Source organism: Silene latifolia, chromosome 3 (genome assembly GCF_048544455.1).
Source record: "Silene latifolia isolate original U9 population chromosome 3, ASM4854445v1, whole genome shotgun sequence".
NCBI classification, from domain to species: Eukaryota; Viridiplantae; Streptophyta; class Magnoliopsida; order Caryophyllales; family Caryophyllaceae; genus Silene; species Silene latifolia.
In genome coordinates, this window is record NC_133528.1 from 144,243,222 (window position 1) to 144,252,413 (window position 9,192).

The 9,192-nt window shown below is 36.6% G+C and overlaps 1 long non-coding RNA gene across 1 annotated transcript; it reads left to right on the forward strand.

Annotated features, from left to right (window-relative positions):
* The first annotated feature begins 6,015 nt into the window (after nucleotides 1-6,015).
* LOC141646391 (uncharacterized) lies at nucleotides 6,016-8,754 on the forward strand. The gene is made up of 3 exons (XR_012545535.1): nucleotides 6,016-6,052; nucleotides 7,099-7,140; nucleotides 7,281-8,754. It is a non-coding gene; the product is annotated as an uncharacterized LOC141646391 (long non-coding RNA).
* Nucleotides 8,755-9,192: the final 438 nt, after the last annotated feature.

Below are 9,192 nucleotides of genomic sequence, written 5' to 3' on the forward strand. Positions count from 1 at the left end.
TGCGTAAATATCTAACTTATTTATTACCATAAGTGAATGGTTCTTCTACAAAATCAATAAGTTTCTTTTGTAATGGGTATTGTTGTGCGGAAGCGTGAATATCCCGTGCTGGGCCTCTGCTGTACCTGTGTCCACAACCCATAATAGTACGATATTGTCCGCTTTGGGCCAAGCCCTCACGGATTTACTCTTGGGCTCCTTCCCAAAAGGCCTCATACTATTATATTTAGTAGATACTTATAAAGATGATCTTCCATCTTTATTCTACCGATGTGGGACATGAGTTTGCACCCTAACAATCCTCCCCTCAAACCAAGGACCATCATCTTTTGACTCGGACCTTGACCTCCATGGAGGACTCCCCACACCATACAGCCCCAACTTCTAGACACTCGCATCACCAAGTCTTGATAACCTCCCCTTAAACGACACACCATGCTACCACGAGCCATGTCTTGCACCACATGTCACCGCCTGGTCAAGTGAGTGCCCCCACATGCTCCTGAGCCTGCATATCCATGTGCCCTTCTCGGGGATTTGCTACACATGCATATCGAACATCCTCTGCATCCAATATACCCTGGACCGGTCCGTCACTTCGAAGTCCTAGAACACAAACGGTCTCGGCATCCAACCCGGAAAGGACCCACGGACTGTGGCACCCAATCGATAAGGGTCCACCGATCAACGATTCTAGTACACAAATGGTCTTTTGTCCCACAAGACCTATGACGCCTTTCATCCATTTAACCCCGGGACCGGTCCGCTCAAGGACTCACCCCGAGCTAGGAGTTCCATGCCTTACAGTGTACAACTTCAAGTCTTGGGCCTACTGATGCATCCTCGTGTCTAGCCCAAGTCGAACCTTGGGCTCTGATACCACTTGTTATGTGGAAGCGTGAATATCACGTGATGGGCCTCTGCTGCACTGGTGTTCACTGTCCATAATAGTACGATATTGTCCGCTTTGGGCCAAGCCCTCACGGATTTACTCTTGGGCTCCTTCCCAAAAGGCCTCGTACTATTACATTTTGTAGACACTTATAAAGATGATCTTCCATCTTTATTCTACCGATGTGGGACAAGGGTTTGCACCCTAACAATCCTCCCCTTAAACGACACACCATATGTATCTCACGGGGCATGTGCTACACTTGCGTACCAAACTCCTCTGCATCCAATATAACCCTGGATTGGGTCCGAATCCACTGCCTCAGCGCATCACACCGGACCGCCTGTGGACTTACCATGGACCGCTTTTGTTGCCTCCATTAAGCCTCAGCCCACCTCGCCGGGTCGCTGACGATCTTCTCTTGGACGACCTGCCGTCTCAACGCCGTGAGACCATGTCGCTTCTCGCGAACATATTAGCTCTCCCTCGAGCTATAGGAATTCCACGCCTTATAGTGTACGTCCACCTTCAAGTCTTGGTCCTGATGAATCTCCGTGTCTAGCCCAAGTAGAACCTTGGGCTCTGATACCACTTGTTGTGCGGAAGCGTGAATATCCCGTGTTGGGCCTCTGCTGTACCTGTGTCCACAACCCATAATAGTACGATATTGTCCGCTTTGGGCCAAGCCCTCACGGATTTACTCTTGGGCTCCTTCCCAAAAGGCCTCATACTATTATATTTAGTAGATACTTATAAAGATGATCTTCCATCTTTATTCTACCGATGTGGGACATGAGTTTGCACCCTAACAGGTATATTCGTCATAAGTTACGAGTTAAATATCATCCACATGGATAGATAAGACAAGAATCAAAGTGCCTACATGTTTTTATCTACCCGTGTGGATTTTATTTGATCCGTTACAAGTTTGTGACGGATATTGTCCATCACAAATAAAAATTTGTGCTACAAAATAGGCTACTGTATCTCATAATACACCTTACACTGTTCAAGACAGTCAGCTAGCATTATTGCCAATTTGGATCATCTCCATTACTTTATATCCATTTCCTCTCTAAGGGTCCGTTTGGATACAATTTTAGGAGGGACGGGGAGGGGAGGGGGAGTGAGGGGAGGTGAAGGGAGGGGAGAGAAGGGGAGGGCAAATGGGATGTAGGTGTTTGGATAATAAAAATTATGAAGGGAAATGGAAGGGGAGGAAGGAGGGAGATGAAGAATGGATGGAGGATTGAAAGATGTTGGTGATATAATTAGAGTCCAAATAATGTTTTCTTTCCAAATCTTGCCACCCTTGGAAAGATTATAGTTTGTTCCATAGGAGAGAAAATAAGTCTTCTCATTTCTCTCCCCTTCCATTTCCTTTCTCCCATATTTTTTATCCCAACAAAGAAAATTAAATACCTCCCTTTCCCTCCCCTCCCCTTCTCTCCAATTCCTTCAATCCAAACGGACCCTAATGCACTTATATTTTAATATACTTTCTCTTTCCATGTATTAAAACTTTATTTTTATATGAAATGATTACAACCACTAGATCATCATAAGCTTTGATCCGGACAGTTTATAGAAAAAGAAAGTTCATTTCTTTTGAGGAAATGAAGAGAATCCGGACCGCATTATTGCTAATTTTACCAATGACTAAATTAGCGATTTCCTAAATTTTTTGTCCCACCACGTTAATTGACAAATTTAAGAACAATGAATAGAAAGGCTTGACTACTAAATCTACCGCCCGCAATTCTACAAAAAAAAAAAAAACAACAGAAGAGAAGTCAAAAACATGTTCTTTTATCCTTAAAAAATACATGTTCTTTTAAACCTAATTTTAATTCTTACAAATTTAGTTTAGTTTAATTTAAATCGATTTATTTCAAATTAGTTCAGATAAATTCAGTTCAGTTTATTCAATTCAGTACAATTTCGTACTATTGCATATAAGTCATCTCCATTACTTTCTATCCATTTCCTCTCTAATGCACTTATATTTTAATATACTTTCTCTTTCCATGTATTAAAACTTTATTTTTATATAAAAGTATTAAAACCACTAGATCATCATAAACTTTGATCCGGACAGTTTATAGAAAATGAAAGTTCATTTCTTTTGAGGAAATGAAGAGAATCCGGACCGCATTATTGCTAATTTTACCAATGACAAAATTAGCGATTTCCTAAATTTTTTGTCCCACCACGTTAATTGACAAATTTAAGAACAATGAATAGAAAGGCTTGACTACTAAATCTACCGCCCGCAATTCTACAAAAAAAAAAAAAGAAACAATAGAAGAGAAGTCAAAAACATGTTCTTTTATCCTTCAAAAAAACATGTTCTTTTAACCTAATTTTAATTCTTACAAATTTAGTTTAGTTTAATTTAAATCGATTCATTTCAAATTAGTTCAGATAACTTCAGTTCAGTTTATTCAAAATCAGTACAATTTCGTACTATTGCATATAAGTCATCTCCATTACTTTCTATCCATTTCCTCACTAATGCACTTATTATATTTTAATATACTTTCTCTTTCCATGTATTAAAACTTTATTTTTATATGAAAGGATTACCACCACAAGATCATCATAAGCTTTGATCCGGACAGTTTATAGAAAATGAAAGTTCATTTCTTTTGAGGAAATGAAGAGAATCCGGACCGCATTATTGCTAATTTTACCAATGACTAAATTAGCGATTTCCTAAAATTTTTGTCCCACCACGTTAATTGACAAATTTAAGAACAATGAATAGAAATGGTTGACTACTAAATCTACCGCCCACAATTCTACAAAATAAAAAAGAAACAATAGAAGAGAAGTCAAAAACATGTTCTTTTATCCTTAAAAAAACACGTTCTTTTAAACCTAATTTTAATTCTTATAAATTTAGTTTAGTTTAATTTAAATCGATTAATTTCAAATTAGTTCAGATAAATTCAGTTCATTTTATTCAATTCAGTACAATTTCGTACTATTGCATATAAGTCATCTCCATTACTTTCTATCCATTTTCTCTCAAATGCACTTATATTTTAATATACTTTCTCTTTTCATGTATTAAAACTTTATTTTTATATGAAAGAATTACAACCACTAGATCATCATAAGCTTTGATCCGGACAGTTTATAGAAAATAAAAGTTCATTTCTTTTGAGGAAATGAAGAGAATCCGGACCGCATTATTGCTAATTTTACCAATGTCTAAATTAACGATTTCCTAAATTTTTTGTCCCACCACGTTAATTGACAAATTTAAGAACAATGAATAGAAAGGGTTGACTACTAAATCTACCGCCCGCAATTCTACAAAAGAAAAAAGAAACAATAGAAGAGAAGTAAAAAACAGGCTCTTTTATCCTTAAAAAAAACATGTTCTTTTAAACCTATTTTTAATTCTTACAAATTTAGTTTAGTTTAATTTAAATCGATTCATTTCAAATTAGTTCAGATAAATTCAGTTCAGATTATTCAATTCAGTACAATTTCGTACTATTGCATATAAGTCATCTCCATTACTTTCTATCAATTTCTCTCTAATGCACTTATATTTTAATATACTTTCTCTTTTCATGTATTAAAACTTTATTTTTATATGAAAGGATTACAACCAGTAGATCATCATAAGCTTTGATCCGGACAGTTTATAGAAAATGAAAGTTCATTTCTGTTGAGGAAATGAAGAGAATCCGGACCGCATTATTGCTAATTTTACCAATGACTAAATTAGCGATTTCCTAAAATTTTTGTCTCACCACGTTAATTGACAAATTTAAGAACAATGAATAGAAAGGATTGACTACTAAATCTACCGTCCACAATTCTACAAAAGAAAAAAGAAACAATAGAAGAGAAGTCAAAAACATGTTCTTTTATCCTTAAAAAAACACGTTCTTTTAAACCTAATCTATAAAATACTATTAAAAGCCTAAACTAAAATGGCTCCTAAAGTCCACGTCATTAAAGCCACGTGTGATTGAAAAATGCCACATATGATTAATGGAATGCCACATTTGTTTTATGAATGACACGGTTGCACTAAATGGCCAGCACATCACCAATTATTCGGCCAACACATCACCAATTACCAATTTCATCACTCTTTCTACAATCAAATTTTATATCGTCCCCGTACTCCTATTTCCCCCATCCCTGAAAACGACATGAGCGTCCAAAAATGGTGAGCGTGTATGCCGGTAACCGGCGTTGGTCGCCCTCTCCTACCAACGAGGACCTCCAGATTCCCACCATGTTGTATCCGTATTATGCCGTCCAATCGTTGCCGTATAACGCCGGTTGGCCGCCAGTCCCTCATACGGCTTCAGGAATCCTCAAATGGTCCGTCGGTCTCCCATTTAGACGGTGGTGGATACGGTTTCTAACCGTTTGTGAGGTACCGTTTTATTGGCCGATCCTCTCACACGTTATGTATCCGTTGGTGTTTCATTGGCCCCTCCTTTCAATTTCCGGTTTAATTTCTTCAGTAAATGTATAATTACTATCGTTTGACTGTCACCGTCTGTCTTCCTTAGCCGTTGACACCCTATTATACATGATTAAATTTGTGGGTCTATTCCTTTCCCCAATTTCTTCTCGGTTGGCTTCCCTTCTTTTACCTATTCTCTACTTTTATGATTCAATTCTGTACTTATCTAATGTATTTGTAGGAGAATTTTAGACCTAATACATGTTTTCCTTTTGTTTTATTGTCAGAATTCTGTTACGTGGTAGGGAGGACTTGGATGGTCATGTTTATTTGTCTCCGTCTTCATTTGTTATGTAGATTTGTAAAATCTATGTGTCTGTTTAAAAACCATGGCGTTTGTGTCTCTGTTTATTGTACATCTCTCTTTGCGTTTCTTCTGTGTATCATCTTTGTGTGTAGCTTTTCTTGAAGCTAGATAATACAGCGGTGCCTCTGTATGTCACACTCTTTTGCTCCTATTTCTGTCAGTACTAATTGTTTTCGTAATGTTCGTTTGCATTTCCATTTATGTGAATATGTGTGAAACCTTGATGGGTATGAATGATTTCGGAAACTTGGTAGTGATTGCGTTGAAATCGGTTTGATATCATTTTTAATACGGCTAAATGCGTATTTTTTCAATGTGAGCAGGTATTTGTTGTTGGAGAACCTCTATGATTGAGGTAACATTGTCTCACCATCTTCTAAACTTCTCCTCTCATTTGCCGTATGTCTAAGCTATGATAACCTGACTTGGGTATTAGTGTCGGATACGGGGTACATATTCGAGTGTTCGATTCGGCACAACTAAAATTTCGAGACACGGGGACCCTGTTCTAAAATGAGGACACGGGTGCCGGGACACGTCTTCAATGCAAAAATACACTTTTAAATTTGTAATATTCCAATTTTTTGAAGTATAATGGAAAGAAGTACAACAAATAAGACTTAAAATCATTTAATATAGTACTAATTTGTGAATTACAACAAGTCTTTCTTGTGACGGGTATATCCGTCACAAGCTTACGACGGGTCAAATACTACCCAAATGGGTAGATAAGACAAAAGAGAATGCTAATCTCTAGACAATTTGATTTTGTCTTATCTCTCCATGTGGGTTGTATTATACCCGTCGCAAGCCTGCGACGGATATGCCCGTCACAAATGAGAATTTGTGAATTACTAAATGCCTTATAAACCCCTCTTTACTTTTGTGCTGCAAGGCTCAGTAATTAAATCTTCTCAGGAGAACTGTCGAACTAATAAGTGTCGGTATGAAATTCATACCCATATGGCATATCCATGTTGTGTCATGTCGACACGGGTACGGTACAAAAAGTGAAGAGTCGAAGTAATATAGTATCTAAGTGAATCTACTATTCTTCGATGGATCCAAAATGTTGATCTTCTCGACTGGGTATGGCATCAGATTTGAATTTCTGTAAACTGCTATTACAGGGTAGAGCACTAGAGCCATGAGTTATGCTCATCCATCAAATTTTTCGAATTTTTTATTGTCAATAGTCAAACTTTGACCAAATGCCGAGGTTAGAAATCATTTCTAGTGTGTGATTGTTTTGTTTCCGTGTTCTGGAGGAAAGCAACAACTAATGTCTCGTATGAGGTTAATGTCTAGTGAGAATTTACGTCTAGCCGTTGAAGTATCTCATGACAGACCAATTTTGTGAAAATTGCTTACATTGATTTGATATCGTGCCTTGCAATGCAGGTCAGGAACTTATGATGTATGGCCAAAAAACATTTAGCTGAGGTATTTCATTTCTGATACTGTCTTTTACTTACTCCATATTTTTCGTGTGTATGTATACTACTACGTATTATTAGTGTACGGAGTATAAATCATTCCTTCCTTTTTAATTTATCTTCCTGCTTATGTTCTTCTGCTTGCAGTACGCTGTTGAAAACAGCTGGTCACATAAGGCATGATATACACGACTGAAATACATAAATTCTCTGAATTCTAAAGACTTGGCTCTGAGAAGTAAAAAAGGAAAGATAAATTTTATAGTAGGGCATCCCTGTTTAAGTTCCTAAATCAACCTACCTTCTGCAGTGGCTCTGGCACATCACCATTTTCTAAGTTATCATTGTTGCTTTGAAAGTGTATGCCTGCCAATTATCAGGTTCAATGTGTACTCGATAAGGAAATGGTATCTGTATTGACTGAGGTTTAAGCGTGGTAAGATATTAAAGAAATGGAGGAGTATAAGATATGGGGGTCTACTTTGAGGTTAGCCGTCAGAACAGTAACAAATAATTCGCAGACCTGTCACTGCCTATTAGCTGATGTTATAGGACAAAATAGTTTCTTTATTAGAAATTAGGTAATTGATTAATGAAAGCAAACTTCTGAAATAAGAGTAGGGTGGTCATGAAATGTGAGGGAGTTGAAATGAGTAACATTATAACCAAAAAATCCTGTGACACTATTTGATAATGTGGTTTTCATAAATCATTCTAGAACTGATATGTTTAAGCCACTGGGAAACAATATGCCGGGATGATGTAAGCATAAATTGTGTGCTTGCATCCTGAAATCCGGAAAAAAAAAAACCACTTCGTATATCCTACTTTGTCCTATTAATCTGCATATTGAGTTTTAATTTAATTTTTCTTTTCTATTTCCTTTGACTAATGTCTGTTCAGCGAGTTTGACATTCTACATTGGCATTTTGATCTGCATATTGATTTCTTATTTAATTTTTCTTTGCTCATTCTGTTTTTCCCTTACTTTACCTGATGTTGACGTTTCAGATGCTTATCGAGAATGATAGTCTAGGTTTGTTGATCCGAAATCAAATTTCAATGGTAAAATGAAAGTTGGGGTACACTATCAATTAGAACTACAACACTCGCTGCAATCTTCTTGTGTGATTTTTCTTTTCTCCTTCTATGTTTGGGAGGAAACTTGCCGATTACCAAAGGATTCATTTGCTGATGATTTGTCGAGTTGTGGCAAACCTGCACCTCCCAAATTCGAATCAATAAACATGTTGACCTAGACCTAATTTCCCCAATTTCTACAAAAACTGAATGATTTTTGACAGCAACTGCAACGAATACGCGGTTGATCATTTTGTTTGGCGAAAATCGAACGTACTGGGCTTCAAAATTGAAGATCTGATTTCAAAATGAAGGAGGAATTGGGGATCTACAATGTAACGCAATTCAAGGGCGGTGTGGGGGTGTATCGTGTCAATCAACTATTTGATTTGCTAACATTTATTTCCTATTTTCTCCTTTTTCTAAAAATTAATAAAGTAATACCGTCATGAAACCGTATACAGCGCACCAATATGAACCCGGAAACATAAATACCACTCCAAAAACAACTCAATACAAAACAAAATGAACCCAAAACCAACCGAGAAACTATTAACAAAAAAACCCGTGATTTCCACGGGTCCCGAAACTAGTTTTAGTTCTTATAAACTTAGTTTAGTTTAATTTAAATCGATTCATTTCAAATTAGTTCAGATAAATTCAGTTTAGTTTATTCAATTCAGTACAATTTCGTACTATTGCATATAAGTCATCTCCATTACTTTCTATCAATTTCCTCTCTAATGCACTTATATTTTAATATACTTTCTCTTTCCATGTATTAAAACTTTATTTTTATATGAAAGGATTACAACCACTAGATCATCATAAGCTTTGATCGGACAATCTATATATATATATAAAAGAGAGTTTTTTCGAGCGATCTGAGAGCGTCCACATCATCAAAAATAGATTTAGGAAAGTATAATTTTTGATGTAAAAAATAAAGTGGAGAATCTTTTAATTATTATAATATGTA